At 35.2% G+C, this 23,774-nt stretch overlaps 1 protein-coding gene across 4 annotated transcripts in view; it reads left to right on the forward strand.

Annotated features, from left to right (window-relative positions):
• The window catches only part of ADGRB3 (adhesion G protein-coupled receptor B3), a 730,754-nt gene that overhangs the window by 47,621 nt on the left and 659,359 nt on the right, over nt 1-23,774 (forward strand). The gene's annotated exons all lie outside the window — the stretch shown is intronic.

A 23,774-nucleotide genomic window follows, 5' to 3' on the forward strand; every position in this document is an offset into this window, starting at 1 on the left:
CATGTGTAATGATTTTTCTTGGAGAATTCTATTCAGGGACTCCTGGGTAGCTCACTCAGCTAGTCAGGTCAGGTCATACCTTCAGTTCAGGTCATGATCTTGGCATCCTGGGATCGAGTCCTGCATTGGGCTCCCTGCTCAGTGGGGAGCCTGCTTCCCCCTATCCCTCTGCATGCTGGACCCTGCAGCTTGTTCTCTCTCTGAATGTCAAATAAATAAAATCTTTAAAAAAAATATTTTTATACCTAGCCAAATAATATTCCAATATAAATGTTGACTATTGACATGTTAAGTCCAAAACACTGCAAAAAGTTGCCTCCTGAGGCATCTGCATGGCTCAGTTGGTTGTGTCAGACTCTTGATTTTGGCTCAAGTAATTATCTCAGGGTTGTGGGATCAAGCCCCACGTCAGGCTCTCTGCTGGCATGGAAACTTCTTGGGATTCTCTCTCTGCTCTTCCCCATTTCTCTCTCAAAAAAATGTAAAAATATCACCTCCCAGTATTCTTTCTTATGAAGCATCTAGGTGGCATAGAGTAGAATGTAATGTAAACCAAGAAAGGGGAAGATATGGGATCCACAAACAGAATTCAGGGAGTGGTAAAGAGACTTTGCGAACTAAAAATAATGAGAAGTGCTATATGGTAATCTGTATCACAAGCAGTCAGCTCTGAAGAAATTCCTAGAAAAGATTGCTCTAAGAGAAGAATACCTTAGATATTGAAACCTAAAACTACAGAATTCCAACTTAAAATTCTAAGACCTAGCTCAAATGTGATTTCCCTCTAATTTTACTCAATCCAGAAACAAATTAGTAACCCCTCATCCCTTCCATGTATTTACTAATTCATCATAGTTGGTCATGTAACACTGGATGGTTTTAAGATGCTTCTTTGTGTCCATTCCTAATCCACAGAATTCTAAGTCACTAGAAATAGAGGTTTCATTTTATTTATCCTGACAACATTAGGGCTTCTGAGAGAGATCATGGTATGGTAGGTCTTTAAAATTTGGCTACATGCTGAAGAGCATGTATTTGGAAAGTGTTTGGCTGTTATTTCAAATTCAGAAAATATTTCACTGTGGAATATTTAAACAGAGCTCATTTTATAGTCATTAAACTAACCACAATAGCTAAATCTTGAATATAAGGTAGATTCTATCTTATGGTGTTAACTCAAAATAAAAAATGTTAATTGTTTCCATCTACCAGTGTATATATAATATAGGTATGTGTATATGGATAAAACTTTCAAAAGAAAAATATGTGATGTAAAATTTAAGTATCTTTCTCTGTAACTACTTCAGCTAATAGAATCTTATTTTTCTCTGACTCTGAGTTGATATTTAGGCCTTTTCTCATTTATTTAGAACATTAGAAATTTTGCCAAATGCATATGAATATTTTCCTATTACAATATTTTCCTAATGCACATTATTGTGTGTAAGTATATATGTGACTCCAGTCTACTAAAAGTCATTGATTGCATTTTATGTTTCAGAAAGCATATATTTTTTAAAAATCACTTCTTAATTTTTAGAGATAGTTTCTTAGATTGTTATATTTTCCTGAGAAGTAGAATCTTTTTAATGAGAGGATATATTATCTGCAGTTCTTCTCCCAGCTATAAATAATTCAAGAAAATTGGAACCGAATAAATAAACTTAGTGCATGCTAAGTACAATTTTGTTGGTTACTTGGAGAGAATAAGAATTCAGATGTAATTAAAGATTACATTAGGAATAGATGACAATAAAATTTAAAGTTGTTATATAAGAATTGCTATGTTTGAGGGCGCCTGGGTGGCTCAGTGGGTTAAACCGCTGCCTTCGGCTCAGGTCATGATCTCAGGGTCCTGGGATCGAGTCCCGCATCGGGCTCTCTGCTCAGCAGGGGATCCTGCTTCCTCCTCTCTCTTTCTCTCTGCCTGCCTCTCTGCCTACTTGTGATCTCTCTCTGTCAAATAAATAAAAATAAAATCTTAAAAAAAAAAAAAAGAATTGCTATGTTAGAGGTGGAAATTCAACATTTCTGTACCCCTAATTTTAAGGATAAAAAAGTTTTTGAAAACATTTTTTGGCTAACTGGATTGTGGAAAACTGTGGGATTTCTCTTTCTGTAGGTTTTTGAATATAAGATACATTTTCAGCCATGGATGTTTGTGAAAAGTTGTGCCCATGCAATGAAGTGAGCTAGCTAACTAAGTCTTGTCAAAGAAAAAAATTATGCAGCCATACTGGTTTTATATTTTTGGTGAAATCCTGCACATGATTAACCAGCATTATTTACTGATTCATGAATAATCAACAAACACATATTGTATTGTGTAATTATTGTATACCACTCCCCATGAATCTTACCTTTTAGAGAAGATGTCGAGTATGTAACTTACACAAATCGATATAAAAGTACAAATTTTGATACATTCTGTGAGGGAGAAAGAGAGTCTTACGAGAATGCAGATGTACTTTAATTTGCCTGATTTTCATGTGTAGAATATCTGGAGTTCCCAAGCTCATTTTCCCACTGCACTAGCATTTATAAAATGCCTTTTTTGCAGTACATTGTTCACTAAGGTACACTTACCTTTTAGGGTAAGAACAATGTAACTTTTCACCCTTCCTGCCAAATACATGTAGAAAGAGAAATATATTGTTATCTCTATTTGTCCCTTGGGGAGATTGAGTCAAAGGCAGATTGAGTAACTTGTCAAAGAAAACTAAATTGTGAAAGCTGGAGCTCTTAACATCTGGACCAAGTTGTCAGGGTTAGTTTACGGATAGAGAAAGAACCCAAGAAATTCTACTCCAACCTCATCATTTTGTCGATGATAGAATTTAGATCAGTGAACCTGCCCACACTCAGAAAAGTACAGGAGTTTAACTAGTACTCAGGGGACTCAGTCTTAAGCCTGGTGTTGTTTGTGACCTTATGTTCTGATCCATAAGGGTGACTTCATTTTTAATTTTTTAAATATTTTATTTATTTTTATTTTTTTTAAAGATTAAAAAAAAATTTAGGGGGAGAGAGAGAGAGAATCTCAAGCAGGCTCCCCACTGAGCACAGAACCTGTCACAGCGGTTCCCTCTCAGGGCCCTGAAACCATGACCTGAGCCAAAATCCAGTCCAATGCTTAATTGACTGAGCTACCCAGGTGCCCCTAAAGATTTTATTTTTAAGCAATCTCTACACCCAGTGGGGGGCTTGAACTTGCAAGCCTGAGATCAAAAGGTTCTACTGACTGAGCCAGCCAGGTGTTCCAATAAGGTTAGATTGGATTAAGTCTGTTTTTTAAAGTTTTAGCTTTTCTTTACATTTAAAAATTCCATACTCTAAGAGATGATTTTCTCTTCACTTACCTATGCTTAACTGGGTTAAATACTTGCTATTCACCCAAACATGTAAGATCTCAAAAGGCTAAATCCCTAAGATTATTTAGAGCCATGACTTTATCTTTCTCCTCATGCTAGGATTTCTACTAGAGAGAAAGAGAATACATACAATTCCACCTACTCCAATGTGTTCTTTCCAAAACGCCAAGATATTTCATACTCACTTAAGTTTATAGCTTATATTATCCATTCCGCTGATTTTTATGCAGTCACATGCTTCACAGTGTGATTATGGCAATACATCTTTTGTTGCGATCTTGATTTTCTATGAAGAGCCTGTTCTAAATTTATATCCCAAATAATCCCAGTAAACTATGCAGTGGATGTTTACATAGTTGGGATACACTAAACATAAGCACTCAATGTTTAAGTTTTTGAAAATAAAACCTTTCTTTTCCATGTATTGTTTTCATTCTTTAAAATTTTAGAAACATAATTGTTTTATTCATCTGAATTTTATTAACATACTATTGTTAATTGTGGGTTAGACATGAGTGCAAGGAAATATAGACTACTTCCTCTTAACAGAAATATATATTTTGTTAATATTAGGGCTAATGTTAACCGAGCTTCAACATTAGCAGGGAAACACCAGGAAAACAAGACAGATTTCGTGGGATCTGGAACCTTAACCAATTTTAAAGTCCTTTTTAAAAAGAAAGAATACTGAAATACCACATTTAAGTCAAGGAAACGAATTCATAAGAAAATGCAAATTGCATGCCACAATCATTATGAAACACAAAACAATACTTTAAAAATTTTAGTAAATTGAGATAGCTCTTTAAGACAATTTTTTCCCTCAAGTTTTGACTGCGTACTTTTTAATCACTTCTTCATAAGACATCAACTTTATATTTTTTCTCCTAAGGAAAATTGAAACTTAATTCAGTCTTCCATCTAGCATGTATTTTATTACTTATAGTTGAGATTAAGAAAACATACAACTTTGCACAAAAACACATATGCCATTTGTGGTACTTCTATAGTTTTTTTTTTTTTTTTCCTTTAAAAACTCATGTGTCCTGATAAATTCTATTTCATACAATTCTCAACGGTAAGAGTGAGAGTATGGTATGTTTTTAAATAACTATATTGCCAATAGCTGAGAACTTCTGTTTTAACTAGGCATTGATGAGAACCAGATCTCTACTTGGAGTTTTATATGGGCCTGAAGATTGGGATAATTTCGCACAGAACTCAAGTCATAGTCTATACCTTTCCCAGTCTTTTTTTTCCCTACTACCACATGGTTCTACTGCTAGGCATGGTAGGAGATGTTCTTAATTGTGATAAAACCCTGTCACAAAGTTGGAAATTAACCAGTAGGGGGGTTCCAGGAATCCATCCTTACTTTGGGGAGAATAGCAATAATGGATTGATTACATATGGAAATGAGTATGACTACTTAAATAGATCCCACAAAACCCAAACTAAATGGATAGCTGGATCTCAAATTGCCTGTGGCCATTGTATTGACACACAGCAATACTCTTAAAACTGCTTGCAATTAAAATATCTAATGTCTGCAAATTTTACTAAAATAAATTACCATACAAACTTGTTGCTAAGTTCCCTCACAGGGCCTTACTAGATTCTTGCAGATGCGGGGCCCTGATGCTACAGATTCTGAGTTTGCTGCACTGAGTCTCTGACTTCTGAAAGCTTAAAATCAAATTTACAATCCACCTTTATCACGTAGAAGGACCTGATTTGAATATAATTCTGAAATCTGATCTTTTCTTTGGCATTATTTACTTCTTCCATTAATGATTTTCCATTGTTATGCTTATTGCTTCTTTTATTTTATCACAATGTATATTTTTTCCCAAAGAACTTTGTATTGAAGTCCCAGCAAAAAACAAACACCTTCCAAGTGTTTCCCAGAGGAAAGTTTAAGGAAGGGCATATTTACAGAAGTGTGGTCAGAGTTCTTCTATGCATGAGGGATTAGCAGGAGTAGGAGGTTGTCAACTACAGGACACCTGACTGGGAAAACGGAGGAAGCTGTGCTTTGAAGCCTGAAAAAGTTCAGGCCCAAGCAAGCCCCTAGCCTCTCCACCCCCAGCTTAGGTCTCCTGGAGGTGCCTCCCAGCTGACTGCTGTAAACAGGAAGCTAATAGAGAAGGGACTCTGCACGTCGCAGTTCATAGGGTACAAAGCAGAGCAGACAATGAATATAGTAGGGAAACAAACCAAGATTAACCAGTGTAGGTCTCGTATGCCCTTATAGTAAGATCTGGAATTACGTAGATTACTATTTGATTATCTGGATACATGTTTATATGCGTTTCTAACATTATGAGAAATCTCTACTGCTAATTAAAACTCCATGGAAAAGAAGGGAAAACTGCTAGAGAGTTTTTTTGGTTCGTTGGTTTTGTTGCTTGTTCCGTTGTTTGTTAATGGGGGTTAAAGAAGCAGAACCATCAAAAAAAAAAAAAAAAAATCTATAAGGTGCCGTGAAATCATACAGTCATGTGGTACTTGGGCAATTATTGTTAAACATGTTTGTGAAAAGTATGTGTTCTCAAAGTGGGGTGAATTCTAATTTAAGCACAACATAAATCATTCTGCAAACAAAAGTTCAGAACAGTTTCCTCGCCTGTAGAGTGCACAAACCTCGTCTTCACCATGTATTCATCTGCCATTCCTGATCCTTACCCTTACAATCCCTGTATCAGTGACTTCCTAGAATCACTCCTTCCACTTCTTGGCATAGTCCCCGTCCAGCAGGTCCGAGGTGGCAGTTTAAGAGGGTGTGACAGTGAAGCCCTTCTCAGTTAGGGAGAGGCAGCCTCGCCTTTCCTCCCCTGAGTTTGTGAACCTGCAAACTGAAATGAAGAGAGCAATTAATGAGGTTATAAATCATAGCCTTTGGTTGCTACTTAACCGACAGGAGCAATGGGTGGGACCTACACAGCTCGGGTGGGTGTGGGAGAGGTCTGTAACTGAAACTGTGGGGACATAGTACCATGTGCCTCTGTTGGTTTGTATATTTTAAGGCATGAACGCACAGCGTTACGGGCTACAAGTTTCTCTTCTCAAAATTGAAATTGTGAGAGGAATAACTCCTCTTTGAGTGACATGATACCAGGTTTGTAGCTGGCAGGATGAACGTTTCTGCCTACTGGTATGCTCTCCATAAACAGGATCAAGTTCCTTTATATTTTAAATATACAGAAAAACTGAGAAAAGTTTGCATTCCTGAATAATTCTAACATCAGTTTTCATGGAGTTATGGATAGAGGGTAGATTCTTGATTTAGGAAAGCTTAGTTTAGATTCATTTTACCAGTTTTGTAAAGTTAAGGTTAACCTGGAAATCTGACTTTCTTCATTTATAATATGAGGTTGAATAACAGTTACCTGATATAAAGGATAAAAAATTTACAGGAGTTAAACTAATTCTGACTTGGTATCTAGCATATAGTTGACACCACATATAACAGTTTCCTTCTTTCATCTTTTCTCCTGCTTTATTATTTTATTTTTATTTTCTTGTTTACTTCATAGAGAACGCATAGTGGGTTACATTTTTCTCAAGGAAAGGAAGAAATTATTCAAATACATAAAAAAATACTAATAATCGTCTCATAAAATGAGTAGGATCTTTCTTCCAGACAACTAGTTACTTTACCCAACAATGCCACATGGTTTTACACATTTTAGGGAACTTCATAAATGTGTGCCAAAATTTTTTTCACTGATTTTGTTTCATGTGTTACTCCTGCAGACTTTAGGATAAAATAGATTAAAATACATACAGGTTTAGATATAATCACATGCCCATCTTAGTACTTGGGGCATCCATCCAGCATGTATTTGATTGGCTTGTAACGAAACTAAAGGTGTTTACAGAGTACATGGCTTTTTTTTCCTTGATTAACTGCCTGAATTGTGGTAGACATGGCTGTAGGTTTCGCATTATGTTTTCTTTCTTCTTTCTGAAAATAGCCACTGGCTTTGGAAGAGTGCTGAGTTACAGCTGCATGAAAATACCAGGGCCTTGCAACAAGGACGTGGCATTTGATCGATTGATAGATGAATGTGCAGTGTCTGAGTTTTATCCCTCTCAGGGAAATTTTAAAATTGATGTGACTTTGGCTAGCAGCAACTTACACACACTGTTGGAAGCTTCTTTATTACCAAGTATTTGAATTAGTGGACTCCCCAGATTGAAGACTTTAAATTTATTTAAATTTATAATTTATTATATACCCACCTAAGTGTAAATGATTTTAAATGCGTTGATTCTTTAATTGCCACTCCCTTATCCAACAATTTTAGCTACTATGGCAGTCATTGGAAAGACACTAATTTAGTCTGATTTAATTCATATTTCTCATATTTAAAATAAATGTGTAGGTATACATTTCAGATCACAGATTATTTCAGTACAAAGCTAGTTACAGGTGTCAATGTTGACAACTCAATAATATTAGTAGGCATTTAAAGTGCCAACTTCTCTTTCTACTCTGCTTGACAGTACTATACTAAGCCTTAATTAAAATAACCATGATTTATAAATATGTAAATAAATTTAGCTTCCATTTTAGAAAAATACACATCTGGATTGTTTATACATTTCAAATGCATTATCTTTTCCTAACAGATACTAATGAATTCAATAAAAGAAGCTAGGTCCTAATTCACAAACATATTATTAGTGTCTAGAGGATTGACAAAAGAATGACCATATTTACACAATTATACAACTGTGTACATACATATTCATATACACAAAATCTATGATGAATTAATTTTAATATTTCAGACCATACTGTATGTATGAAAGAAGGAAGATTTAATATCTATTCCTAAAAATAATTTCAGATATATCCCTAAGAAATTTAAAGCAGTGTAAACATTTTCTAACATTTTCAGTAACTGCAAAATCTCTTGAAATCAGTTTTTAGAGTCCATTAACTTTCATGTCATTTAAAATGCTGTTTACATATGGAATAACTACTTTGATTATTCTCTAGAAAGGCAATTTGGCGTTTAAAGCAATAAAATCTGCTTTCTTCCACATTTAAATTTACAGATGGAAAAAAAATACTAGTACAGCAAACTAGGATACTGAAAAAAGTATAAGTGGCTCAAAATATATGCTCCTGTCTTCTTTACCTTCCTCCTTCCTTCCTACTTACCTACCTTTAAGAAGTGAGGCAATACTTTTAAATACTACCTATGTTACACTGTTTCTGGACCTTGGTTTTTAAAAAAAAAAAAAAGAAAGAAAAAGTAAAATATACCATGGGTTACTTAAACCTGTACTCTAGGTACCCAAAAGCCCATGAAATACTCATTCACCAGCAGTGGACCTTAACTAATGCTAAAATTAAATCAGCAAGGGAAGCCTTAGGGATATTTTGAAGTGGTTGTTTGAGACTAATATTGTCTGCTGGAGGTCATTGAACATTTCATTGCTGTGTTGTGTTAGTACAATTTTGAAATTGATAGAATTTTGAAATTCGATATCACTGTTTAAAAGTTTACCTTTTGACTCTACTACTTTGAACTGTGGGAAAATGATTTTTCCTACTGCATAGGGAGTTGTAAAGAGAAATGAAAGTGGTAGCTATTAGTGTAGAGACAGTTGGCCCCTTAAAAATTTTAGTAATGAAATAATGTTTTTAAAAGAGCTCTTAAAATCACACACTTAAAAACATATACTAAAAAAAAGTTATTGGGATTTCTGTGTCTCTCAGCTCTATACGATCAATTTAAGGAAACATAGAAGCTGAAAACAGACAGCTTGTTCAATTTTAACTGTGAGCTTAAGGAAGGAAATAATAGTGGGAAAATGCTTGAAGTCAAATTTTTCCTAATAGAAATCTCTACTCTGGTGACTTCAATGAATAATACAGTACGTTGACTACACTTTTCTCAATTTGTCCCTGTAATTCCAAATGCATTTTTTAGGCTTATGAAAATTGATTTCACAACAAAAAGAATGAAAAAAATAAATTGTCAGGCTTGGGCTATGGCCATCTTTTGAAACATACCCAAGTGTATCATGATCTAGTGAAGTGAACATTGCTCTTCTGTATATTTTAGACATGGTCTTCCATATTTAAGATATTTCAAATTATTGAAAAGATATTGCTAGAAACTTCCATGTTAAATAACAGAAACCAGTTAACTGGAACATGACATATTATTTTTCCCTGATATTCCCTAGTAAGAATTTTAGAATTGCCTAGAAGTAAGTAATGCATGATATCTTATATTCTCAGTGTTTCTTTTCTCTAATGTGAACTGCTCTTTGATTTTCATGCATATTTATTCCTATGAATTACCAAAACATTTTTTTCATCCTGAACTTATGATATCAGCAGGACTGGATGTTCTATACTAATTGACAAATTAGATGGATATTAATCACCAGGAACACATGGCATCTACCCCCAAATTTGGAAAGTACTCAAAAGTATCATTTGCGAATTTTGGAATGTTAACAAAATGGACTCTTTTTTTGCACAAGGCATGATGCCAGGACCTGGTGAATTGACATATTGAACCCTATTTATAAGAACGTATAAAGGATATGAATATCATTTTTTGACTTGGGTGGTAAGACATATATATCCATTTGGAATCACCATCCACAAGAATGACAGAAACCCAATTTCAGTGAAGTTCTGATACAACATTTCTCCCTCAATTGCTTAGGATTCATCCAAATTCAGGGACAACCAGGGGAAGTGGGGAAGGGAAAAATGTGTGTGGGAAAACTACCATCTTGGTTTCAAGTTCTCTGTCTAGGCACATAGAAGTCTGCTGGAATGTTAATCATACCCTGTGGCCCTCAATTATTTTTCCTGTAGGTAACCCAAGAGACAGTTTGTGTTCTCTTCAGAATGTCCTCTTAAGTTCTGATCCTCTCTCCTTTTTCATGGTTGGCAATAATTTAGAAGATTCCTCTAAATTTCTGGATTCCTCTCTACGTCTCTATGAGTTTAAGCTTTTAGAAACCAAAGTCAGGAGTACTCTTTCCTTTCCTGCATTGGGCTATTTTATAACTCTTGTTATGAGACATTAGACACAGGATAGCCTATTTTCAGTGCTGTCCAATAAAACTTGCTGTGATGATGGAAATATTCTCTATCTCTATTGTTCAGTGTGGTAGCTACTAGCCACATGTGGCTATCGAGCTCTTGAAATATAGTTAATGTGATGGAGAAACATAATTTTTAATTTTATTCAGTTTTAATTAATTTAAATTTAAATTGCCCCATGTGGCTAATGTCTGCTATATTGGATAGGACAAGTAGCTGCTTAAAAGTAGAAAAATGACTAAGGGGAGAAATATGAAGCTTCTAAAAAGTGGCTGTAGTTGCAAAATATCACAAATTCCTAAAATCATATCTGGGAAGTATTGAATGGCATGTTGAATTTGAATTTTACTCATTATAACTCAGATTGCCTGTAAGGGGAAAAAAACAAATAAAACTAAACTAAACTTTCAGGGAGAGATTTTTTCTGAGTAAATTTTCAGTCTTTCATAAGAACTCTCACCTTTTCTTTCTAAGATGCCATCAGGCTATCAAAGAAGGCCCATGGATATGCTTTCTGGTGATGGGGAAGGGGCTGCTTGATTGCATACCATTCTTAGGGTCTCTTGGTCTGCTAAAGTCTCAGTTTGGGCAGTGTTGGGTCCATGGTCAAAGGAACGAGACTGATACAAAGCGAAAGTCAAGCAAAGCTTTATTTCACGCCAAGCACTGAGAATCAAAACGACCATTCGGGGCCGCCTCTTACAGAGAGGGAGACGACCGCTCCCATCCTCACAGACTAACTTTTATAGAGCAAAGGCCATGTAGTTGAGCCTGGCCACACACAGGTGGCCAACGAGATTGCAATACACAGAGAAAGCTGCATAGTCATGCTAAGTCACACACGGGTGGCCAATTGAATTACAATTCACCCCCTAGTAGCTATTTGAACTAGCCTATCACCTTGGTCAGAATTGGCGCCCAAAAGGCGCCCAGAGGTTGGGGCCCACACTTCTTGGTAGCTAGGGAGACAGTATGCGTGTTTTACTGATTAGATGTCACCACCTGGCCTGACTCATCCCTGCATTTGGGCTCTGTTACCTCCATCAGACTTGACCCACCCTTGTATCTGGGCTCTGTTATCAGGGACTGGTCGACCATATTTTACTGGTTTCCCAGACTTTCTTTTAAGTAAGTTCCGGTGGGGGGGGGGGCAAGGTCAATTTAAGTTTTACTGCATAAACAACAAAATCATTGTTTAGCCAGATGGAATCGCTCTGGCTAAATAGGCCCTTACAGTGAGGTGTGATGATTGGATAGTGGCTTCACCCCTGCTATTAACAGTCCATGATAAATAGGACTCCTGGTCGGTTTTGTTGTTAATTTTATATATTTATTTGACACAGAGAGAGAGAGAGAGAGATCACAAGTAGCCAGAGAGGCAGGCAGAGGTGGGGGTGGGGGGAAGCAGGCTCCCTGCTGAGCAGAGAGCCCTATGCGGGGCTTGATCCCGAGACCCTGAGACCATGACCTGAGCCGAAGGCAGAGGCTTAACCCACTAAGCCATCCAGGCGCCCCCTTGGTCTGATTTTAAGTGTTCTTGCTGTGGGTGTCCTGTCCCGGTTTGACCATAATGTTGACAGGATCAAATTGCTGGCTCTGATAAAGATTTCTGACAGTCCAGATAGTTTCTGCTTAATTTCTCAGTGGTTTGGATTCTACAGATGCAAAATAGCTGCCTATGCCACATTAAATGTGGTGGCAAAAAGGAGCCAAATGCTCTTGGATTCTCCATTTGCACATCTGGAATTTCTGTTGTAGATTTTCTCAGCCCCTTGCTGTATTTGGCTGAGCCCCAAAGTGGTATTTTTTTTTTCAGGTTCTGTTTGTTTATCTGAATCTTCCCTACCTCTCCTCTGAAGGCTTTCCATTCCTGCCTGGGCAGAACTTCTCTTAAATCCTGTTATCAATGGTTCACAGTAAGCTTTTATGATCCAAATTAGTCAAGCTTGAATCTCAATATTTAAAAGGGAACTTTCAGAATCTCTCATTTTCTCTTTAAGCAAAGCCTGTCTTTCATGATTATTGTGTCACTTTGGAATCAACTGCCTATTTTTTAAATTAAAAAGTCAATATTGATTTTTTTCCTACATTAAAAATACAAAGAATATATACAATAATGTTAATAATGCCATCTATGAATTTGAGATTTTAAATTTTCTATACTTTTATGTGTTTTTGAAAATTGACATTTGCTACTTTTGTATCCTAACAAAACAACATCTAAAAGGGAAAATTATGAAACATCACAAAACTGCGCTTTAAAGTAGAAGTACAAATCACAACTGAATTAATGTATTAAACTCTTGGGTATGATATATTATTGTTCTGACAGAACAAAAACTCCCTATGAACTTCTTTTAAAGACATTTAAATTTATAACAAGAGTATAATATTTCACATTATATGAAAAATTCTGATTATAAACACTTACATAATCTTTGTTCTAATGATGATAAGTAATTAAGGAGCATTTTTTAATCTGACTCCAAATAGTTGAACATTAAATTGTTTTAGAGATTTTAGTGTGTATAGGTCCCTTAATATAGAAAATTAGCCATTTTTTGTATATTATAGGAGATCAACATGAAGCAAATTTAGTCAAATTTTAGTTAACATTGCTTGTGCGTTTGCTTTAAGGAAGCCTGGAAAGCCCCAGGACCTTTTGATTAATCAAAGGGATCTTTCTTTCTCCTGTAAATTTGATTCTATTATGTAAATCTCTTATAGTGCAGTTCTTTTTACTCTTAAAGAATTATCACCTGTTCTCTTTAGTCAGATTAGTTAGTGGGAAAAAAATGAAAAAACCTCTGGTGACCAGAATCATATGAAGTTACTCTCTGAAGAACTGAGTGAGGTTTGCATCAAAACTTGAGATCAAAATGTTCAACCATGATTTTTATGTTTAAACAAATACAGCTTTTAATATTTCTATCTCAAAATTAACACCATTCTTTTTTTGTGGGACATCATTCTTGAGTTTATATTGACAAAGATAAATTTCATAAAATCACTATTCCATTTTATTTAACCATTTGCTTCCTGGTTCATTTTAGAATGGACCTCTTAAGAAAAAGATTTTAGATATTTTTGGCAGTTAAAATTTTTGATATGGTCTGTTTTTGATCATCTTTTATTTGCTATCCTGATCTAAGTGGCAGCTGACTGACTTTTTCTTCTTAGAGCATATAAACTTCCATTCACTCAACATTATTCTTTTAAAAACACATGAAATATGTTTCCATGCTGATTTGCTTTTTTCTGTCATTTATTTTTGTTTTAGGAGGTTAAGTCCTTCATAATAACATTCTTTGGTGCTGATTATACTGTTTATTTACATCTTTTTTTTTTTTAAGATTTTATTTATTTATTTGACAGACAGAGACCACAAGTAGGCAGAGGCAGGTAGAGAGAAGAGGAAGCAGGCTCCCTGCTGAACAGAGAGCCCAGATGCAGGGCTCAATGCAGGCAGGGCTCTATCCCAGGACCCTGGGACCATGACCTGAGCTGAAGGCAGAAGTTAACCCACTGAGCCACCCAGGCACCCCTATTTAAATCATTTTTTGACTTTATTTTTTGTAGAGCAGTTTTAGGTTTGCAACAAAATTTAGAGAGAGAAACGGATTTCTTATTAACCCACTGCCTCCACACACGCATAACCTCCCCCAGTGTCAACATCCCTAACAAGATTGATGTATTTGTTTTAACTGATGAACTTATATTGGTACATCATAAACACCCAAAGTCCATTCACTCTTAGTGTTGTATATTCTATGTGTGTAGATAACTATTGTAGAGAATATATTCACTAGCTTGTGTTCTCTCTATTCATTCTTCCACCGCCAACCTTGGCAAACACTGATCTTTCTACTGTCTCCATAGTTTTTCCTTTTCTAGAATGTCATATAGTTGAAGTCATACAGTATGTAGCTTTGTTAGATTAGCTTCTTTTGCTTAATGCTTTTATGTTTTATCCATGTCTTTTCGTAGCATGATAGCTCATTTCTTTTCAGTGTTGGATAATATTACATTATCTGGATCTACTCACCCCCTGAAGGATATCTTAGTTGCTTCTAAGTTTTGGCAGTTATGATTAAAGCTGCTATAAACATCTGTGTAAAGGCTTTTGTGGGACTTAAGTTTTCAGCTTCTTTGGGTAAATACCAAGGAGTACAATTTTTGGATCATATGGTAAAAGTGTGTTTCGTTTTGTAAGAAACTGCCAAGCAGTGTTCTAAAGTTGCTGAGCCATTTTACATCCCCACTGGCAGTGAATGAGAGTTCCTGTTCCTGAATGTAGTTCCTGTTCCTGTTGCTGAGAGTTCCTCATTAGTATTTGGAGTTGTGAGTGTTCCAGATTTTGGCCCTTCTAATAGGTCCATAGGGATTATTTTATTAATAATTTAAATCATCCTAATGGAATGACTTAGGGATTTGTTTCAGCATAGTGGTGATCACTGTTTAGAAAGGATTCATCCTTCTTGTCTTGTCCTTGTCTTCTATTCAGTGAAAAATACCATATAGCGTGGTTGTTCATTCTTCTAGTGCACAGTGCCATTGCTTGCCACCTGTCATTTAATCTTTAACATTTGGTAAGACAGAAACCTTGCATCATTTTCCATATTGCCCCGATTCCTAGACACATGACTGCTTCTTTCCTATTGAATATTTTCAAAGGCCAGAGAATTTGCAGGCAGAGGAACTTGGGATTGAATTCTGGCTCCACCAATTAATATTCAAATATTCTGAAGATTAGTTATAATATAAACTTGAATTTCTTTTTCTTTGTCTGTAAAATTGGATTAATAATGTCATACCAACTATTTAGGGTTGTCACAAAGATCAAATGGATATATAGGATCATAGATAAATATGGATATAGATATAGATATAGATAGACTGTATATAAGTTACTGAGTATAAAATATTGTTAACTATTATAAAATATTATGATGCTTGTCATTTGCATTGACTTTATAACAAATGGATTAATAATTATATTTTAATTTTTCTGAATTGTCTTTCAGTTTAGAACAGTTTTAAATTGAAGGCTTTTTATTTGATTGATAGTGAGCAAAACTGGGAAAGGTCAGCAAATCAAAGAAAAGCAAGTCTTAGAGAAAGTTTAAATGAGGCAGTAATCATTTAAGAATGTGAAAGATTGGGTGCCTGGGTGGCTCAGTGGGTTAAACCTCTGCCTTTGGCTCAGGTCACGAACTCAGGATCCTGGGATCAAACCCTGCATCAGGCTCTCTGCTTGGCAGGGAGTGTGCTTCCTCCTCTCTCTCTCTGCCTGCCTCTCTGCCTACTTGTGATCTCTCTCTGTCAAATAAATAAATAAAATCTTAAAAAAAAAAAAAAGAATGTGAAAGATTGTAACACAAAGAATAGAAACCAATGAGAAAAGACCAAAAAGAGCTTCAATTATACCACGAAGAATTGAAATAAGTTTTTCACAATAAATATAAAACTTTCATTCATAGATAAAATTGCCTATTAATTGCTCTATTTTGTTTATTTAATCATCTTATCTCATTTGCTTCATTTATTCTATTCATTTTTTAAATTTTCTTGTTTATTTTAACTAACATCATTGTCTTACCACATGACAAACATAAAGTATCATCTTTACCTTTCTGAAGGTTAGTGATGGGCACAGGGGCATTAAAAAACTTGGGAATAAAGAGAAATGGGATGAAAATATATTCGGGAGAGGATGCTAGGAAAACAATAAAAAAATAAAAATAAATAAAAATAAAAATAAAAAAAATAAAATAAAAAATATAGAGGTATTTTGGGTTTGGGTAAGGTTCATTGAGGAGATAATGTAATTTGCCTTTGTGATGACCACGTAATATGAAGCAAGAAGGACACAGAGAACTGAGATAGGATCAAAGATGTTGCTTCAGACTTGTTGAGTCGGAATCTTTCATAGATAGGTCTGGACACATATATTATTTGTGCAAAGCTTCCCAGGATATTCTGATGGCTGTCAAGTGCTCTTTTTACTTCAACAAAAAAGTCTCTAACTTTTCTGTCGTTTTTTTCTCCAGAAAAAAATTTACAAAATGAATACAAAAGTATATTTTTACAAAAAGAAGTATTTATTTGTAATAAAATATTTCCTTACCCACAATGTATTTTGGACTATAAATCCTGAAAAGTTGAAGAATATGAAGAAACATAAGTTTTTCCCTATTTAATAGTAACTGGGAAAACCTATTCTTTGAATGAAGAGTTTCCAATTTGCAGATACTTCAGGCTAATAAATCTTATCAGATTGGTATATCTACTTGTATAAATTACTGCAATAGAGAGAAAAAAAAAATCCCAGTCATGTTAATGAGATAATTTTAAGGGTAAACCTAACCAATTTGTTCCTAGAAATTTTCAGAGATCAGTATTTCAAAATTTTTATAAAGTCAAATAGATATTCTTGGTATGTAATGATTTATTTTGAATACTGGCATATGCTAATGAAACTATATAGTTTGGCTGATGAGAATTTTAATATGTGGAATAATTTTAGAAGAAGCTGAACATTTATTGTCTGCAGTAGCTGGTGATGTTGGATCACATTTGCTTCTAATCAGAGAATCCTTTCTCTTACTATTCCATAAGTTCCTTTGAATGGGCATATCTCATTTGGATACCCAAATCAGACCTGTTGGCATGGACACAATCACAGAAAGAATACAAAACCCCCTAACTGTATGTTAGAGTGAAAAAAGAAGAAAGGTAAAGAAAATGATCGCACATCACTACCCAGAGCCATCAAGCAAGACAGCAGAGCTTCCTACCCTGTACCTGGCTTTGAGCTGTCTTCCCAGCTGTGGGAACATGGACAAGTGAGACACACCTGAGTTCCCCTCTGCCAAGGAAGGTAGAGTTAGTGTTTCCAGCAGAGGGCAGTCTTCCACACTTGCTTATGTGAGGTGCCTCTGGTTTTCAAAGCCATGGGCACTCTTGACCTGTTACTCCAATTTTTCCTTTATCAACTAATGGTGAAGATATCCACTGCCATTTTTAGGAAATCAGTAAAATGCACAAATTCACATATACACAAACAAACCAGGAGTTAAAGGAGATGGAGAGGTAAAAGAAAAAGTATACGAACAGGGTATGATCACCGTAATGCAGAGTCAGATGTTTGTATAAATAACACAAAAGCCCATAGAGGTGTGTGGATCAGAGAGCAGGGACAGAGTGTGACTGAATGTGGGCTTTAGTGTGGAGGCACAGCAGGAGTTCCAAGTTCAAAATATTCGTGCTCATAGCAAATTTTCAAGTAGGCATTTCATAGATATACCACCAAATTATTTATATTTCTTAAAGGCAAATGATACATTCTTTTTTTTCCTCAAGTAGGTCTTTTTTCAAAACAGAAAATTTCTGGTTTTTACTTACTGCAATTAGTATGAGAAGAGATTAAAAAGAAAATCTCTGCTGAGTTGGATTCAATTAATGTTTCCCAGTCATGGAGAAGTATAAAAGAGATCTGCTATATTTTTTCTCTTCTAACTTCTGCCATTAAAACAAATATGTAACTATAATCAATGTTACTTTGTTTTGTTTTAAACCTGTTTGTTTTTTTTCTCACCCACCAACATCTAAAACAGTTCAGTTAGTATAAGAAAAACAAGTAGAAAACCCTTCTATAAACCAATTATTAGTTATGAAATTGAGCAACATTTGGATCTTTTCCTCCTTTGTAACTAAGATAAATAATTTTAACATTTTTTAGATTTAGTCCAGGAATTCTATAAATCAGATCACATGAAGGAAGTAGGTATCCTAATTGATACTTTTATTATGCTGAAGAAGCATGAAAAACATTTTGAAATAATTTGAATAAGCAGTGGAACTTCCCAGTATGATGCTGTCATTTATTTATTTATTTATTTATTTATTTATTTATTTATTAAAGATTTTATTTATTTATTTGACAGAGATCACAAGTAGGCAGAGCAGCAGGCAGAGAGAGAGGGGTAGCAGGCTCCCCGCTGAGCAGGGAGCCCAATATGGGCTGTGAGATCATGACCTGAGCCGAAGGCAGAGGCTTTAACCTACTGAGTCACCCAGGTGCCCCTATTTATTAATTTATTTTTTATCAGCCAAAGAATGGCCTCTGAAATAAATCTTACATTGTTGAAAAGGGTACTATATTAAAACGAAGAAATCTGTTCTATTAGTTGGATATTTCACAGCCAATGACTACAGTAATAGTCATTGTAATTTCAGATTAATTCATTGGTCATGATTGACAAATAAACCCAAATCTTTGCTAGTTCCTTCTGGCCTTTTTAGCCACAGCCATGAGTCTCCACTCAAGGTTTCTTCTCCACCTGGCCCAAATGAGATCCTACCGTCATACTCCAAAGAGGGCACCAGGCTGAACAAGCACAGCATATGAAACCTATTCACCTTTCTCATATTTTTGTGTATATATAATACTCTCTCTGTATCTATCTTTACATATATAAAATACTATGCAGATATCTATGTATATAGTAAAATAATCAGAAGGAAAACGCCTCTCTATGCAAGATGTTTGTTACTATGATTATAGCTCTGTAACCTCTCAAATTAACAGAGTATTTCCTTGAAACTTGTTTATTTTATTTAATGATCTCATTTTTACTGCATCTTGGTTCAGGGCCCTTGATGGACTGCTTGCAAAACACAGGTTCATTTTTCTCCTGTGCTTTGAAAGCCATTTAAATTGGCTGTTCATTATTGTTGTTCTGCCTCAAAAAAGGAAATCACAAGTTTCCCAGCTTAAGTGCCGCAGACAATGGCAACAGGACAATCCTCCTTTTTCACATTTGTTCATTGATCCAATCTCTCTATAAAGATAGAAATAGTGTTCATAAACACTTGAGGTCTTTGGTTTGTGTTAAATTTTTCCTGAACTACAGGAAGAAAAAGAGATGAGGGAAAATTGATTCTAGCTTGACAAGATTGATAAATAGTCTTAGAGTCTGTGAAATTTAATTTTAGATATAGTCTTTCAGTGAACTTGCTCAATTCATCAAATTATACATAAACTTCTTAATGATCTGAGTAGAGGTAAAGTAGTCTGCAGTCCCTCTGCCCGACGGAATAGAGCAAGAGCAGCCTAGGATGGGATCTGACACTTAAAAAGCAAACCAATGCACTGCTTTTTGTCAAATGTTGCAACGTCTTAGTATTTTAATTTCATTAATAAGAACGCATATAAAGCTGAGATAATCCACAATCAACCAAGATAAAAGAACCAATAAATATCTATGGTAATATTTTAGTCTTTTGGAACCACTCAGAGTGGTTTCTGTTTTCCTAATTGGACTCTGACTGATGCATTTGACTGAATTATAAAATAAGTAGGATTTACTTTTATTTTCTGGATACACATATATGTAATTAGAACATGCATGCCATTTGTATCACTTCTGGCCATTACTTCACACAGTATTTAATTCACATAGATCTATGATTTTTGAAATATTTTAAACGTGGGCTTTTAGCAATATTATTGAAAATGTTTTGAAGTGGCTGTAAGGTTTTTAAAAATAACTTCAAGATGTGAATAAATGCAGGAAGCAGATGTACAATTCATTATCGTCAATGTATTTATTTATTTATGGATTTATTTATTTATTTTAGAGAGAGAGAGAAAGAGAGACCATGAGGGTGGGGAGGTGCAGAGGTGAAGGAGGGATAGTCTTAAGCAGATTCCATGCCGAGAGCTCAGAGCCCTATGCAGGGCTCGATTTCATGATCCTGAGATCATGACCTAAGCAGAAACCGAGAGGTGGATGCTTACCTGACAGAGTCACCCTGGTGCCCTGTATTTTTACTTTTTTAATATTTTATTTTTTCAATGTTCCAAGATTCATTGTTTATGCATCATATCCAGTGCTCCATGCTACATGTCCCCTCCTTAATACCCTCCACCAGGGCCACCCATACCCCCACCCCGCTCCCCTCCAAAACCCTCAGTTTGTTTCTCAGACTCTACAGTCTCTCATGCTTCATCCTCCCCCTCCAATTTACCCCAATTTACTTTTCTTTTCCTTCTCCTATTGTCCTCTGTGTTATTCCTTATGCTCCACAAGTAAGTGAAATCATATGATACTTGACTCTCTCCATTTAACTTATTCCATTCAGCATAATCTCTTCCCGTCCCGTCCATGCTGATACAAAAGTTGGTTATTCGTCCCTTCTGATGGAGGCATAATACTCCATTGTATATATGGACTATATCTTTTTTATCTATTCGTCTGTTGAAGGGCAACTTAGCTCTTTCCACAGTTTGGTGATTGTGGCCATTGCTCCTATGAACAGCCCCAATGTATTTTTAAATGTATCAGAAATAATATGGATTGATGATTGGTTAGAAAGATTAGTAATGGATAGATACTTAGAAAACAAGTATAGTAAAAGATTAATAGTAGAATGTAAGATTCTTTGAACTTTGCTATAGGTTTAAAAATGTTCCAGATAAAATAATAGAAAAATGTAAAATTTTGTGGATTCCAAAACGTTTTTTTTTGACATCAGAATCAATGATGCAGTGTTCTTAATATTTTTGCTCTTACTAATTTGGTAAAAATTAACAAGAAGCTTAAATAAAATTTAAATAGTCTGTCCCATAAACTATCATTATTTATGGGTCATCCAAGGACTATAACTGAAATTTTAGGAGCATCATCTTATTGTCATAAGGTTCAGATTCAGACATGAAATGTAAAAAATTATCATTATTATTCACTTCACTAATTTTGTAAAATAAATTATGACTATAATTGGGAACCTTTCCTATTATAAAGATTTAACTGATATTTTTATAAATTCCTAAAATATTAAATACAAGAAGCCTATTCATTAAGATTAGTATATTGCTCTTGAAATACTCCATTTAAAGAAAGCCTTTCGGAGCGCCTGGGTGGCTCAGTGGGTTAAAGCCTCTGGCTTCGGCTCAGGTTGTGATCCCAGGGTCCTGGGATCGAGCTCCTTGTCAAGCTCTTTGCTCGGTGGGGAGCCTGCTTCCTCCTCTCTCTCTGCCTGCCTCTCTGCCTACTTGTGATGTCTGTCAAATAAATAAATAAAATCTTTAAAAAAAAAATAAAATAAAGGAAGCCTTTCCATGAAGCTTATAAGTGTTGTCAATATATAAGTCAGTCACTAATAACTGTTTGATCATTTATATTTTACCATTGAATAGTGTTTCACTATTTTAAGGGTAAGTTGTTATAAAACCCTGTTTGCATTTATTTTTTTAAATTGGTGTAAATTGACGTACTGTGTAATTTTAAGGTGCACAGCGTATTGATTTGATGCATTTATGTTGCAATATGGTTGCCTTTGTAGGGTTAGCTAATACCTCTGTGGTGTCACATGATTATTAATTCTTCTCATTGTGGGAACGCTTAAGATCTAGTCACTTAGTAAGTTTAATGTTTATAATACAGTTTTCTTGCTTATAATCCTTGTGTTGTGTATTAGATCTCCAGGACTTATCTATCACATTTTTATCCATTCATCCACTTATTTACACTTAGGTTGTTTCTACGTGTTGACTATTGTGAATAGTGCTTCAATGAACATGAAAGTGCTGATATCTCTTTGATACCCTGTTTTTATTTCCTTTGGATATACACCCAGAAGTGGGATTGCTGGATCATGTGGTAGTTCTGTTGTAATTTTTAAGAAACCTCCATACTCTTGCCTATATGTCTGTTTTTGTTTTTGTTTTAAGATTTTATTTATTTGACAGACAGAGATCACAAGTAGGCAGAGACCCAGGGAGGGGTGGGGGTGGGGAGCAGGCTCCCTGCTGAGCAGAGAGCCCCACCCAGGGCTCAATCCCAGGACCCTGAGACCATGACCTGAGTCAAAGGCAGAGGCTTTACCCCACTGAGCCACCCACATGCCCCTGTATGTCTGCTTTTAATTTTTTTTTTAAAGATTTTATTTATTTATTTGACAGAGAGAGATGACAAGCAGGCAGAGAGGCAGGCAGAGAGAGAGGAGGAAGCAGGCTCCCTGCTGAGCAGAGAGCCTGATTTGGGGCTCGATCCCAGGACCCTGGGATCATGACCTGAGCCGAAGACAGTGGCTTAACCCACTGAGCCACCCAGGCGTCCCTGTCTGCTTTTAATTTAAAGGTATCCCAAGTTGTTTCTTTCTTTCTTTTTTTTTTCTTTATACAAAATATATGAAAAATACTCCCTGGAATATTGAGGTAAGCATAGTATTATTAAAACATCAAGGCTATTAAACTCATATGTATCTTTGTTGTTGTAGAAGTTTTGCTCTGTTTTTAGATTTGGGGCATTTAGAGAATAATGCCAACCTGATTATCATTCTCAAGTGAGCTTTCAAGAGTTCATTAAAAGTTAAGAAGAGAACAGCATGCTCTAGGAAGCAGCTATTTTTAACAGCTCCAAATTTGAATTCACCTACTTTGAAGCTTTTCACTGTTTTTAGAAAATATTTCTATCAATAATTTTTAGATTACAAGTCTATTGAGGTCATAATTTGTAGCCTTTTATTGCAATGATCTCACATTTTTGCATCCTGCAGAATTCATGAAGAACAAATTATTTCACTTCAAGAGCAGTCTAAATAGAGAAGCAGAGTGTACAGGTTTGCTCTGAATAAACAAGCAAAAAAAACCCCGAAATGTTCAGTTTAATTGGGAGTCTACAAGTATGTATACTTATGCATTGATTTGATAAATGGCTGCTAAGTATTTTTGCCATATGAAAACATCACATTATTAAAAATGAAAGTTTAGGGACATCTGGGTGGCTCAGTTGGTTAAACATCTGACTCTCGATCTCAGCTCAGGTTTTCATCTTAAGGTTGTGAGTTTAAGCCCTGCATTGGGTTCCACGCTGGGTTGGGATCTACTTTAAAGTAAAGTAAAGTAAAGTAAAGTAAAACATAAAATTCCATTAAAAAATAAAATCCTATAACAAGCTATAATCTGGTTTTAAATTAAAGTGAAAAAAAAGTCTTGAAAGATATCACATCTTTTTAGTAATTTAGCTATGTCATAAACAGTATATTTTTAAATGTATATACAACTCTAATCACATCAATACAAATTATAGAAACACTGCAAAAATATTTTTATGATTACAAATACATTTAAGAATACTTATGAGAAAAAATGATGCATTTTTGACATATTATCTGGAGCAAATCACAAATCTCTCAGCTATTGTTTGCCTTATCTAGTAGGTTCTTGCCTCTCTTACTTGCCCCCCTACTCTTCACTCTTGGTACCAGCTTAGTTGTACTACTTCCCTGTGCCTGAAGATTGGCTTAGCTAT

Source organism: Mustela nivalis, assembly GCF_964662115.1.
Source record: "Mustela nivalis genome assembly, chromosome: 5".
Taxonomy (NCBI): Eukaryota; Metazoa; Chordata; class Mammalia; order Carnivora; family Mustelidae; genus Mustela; species Mustela nivalis.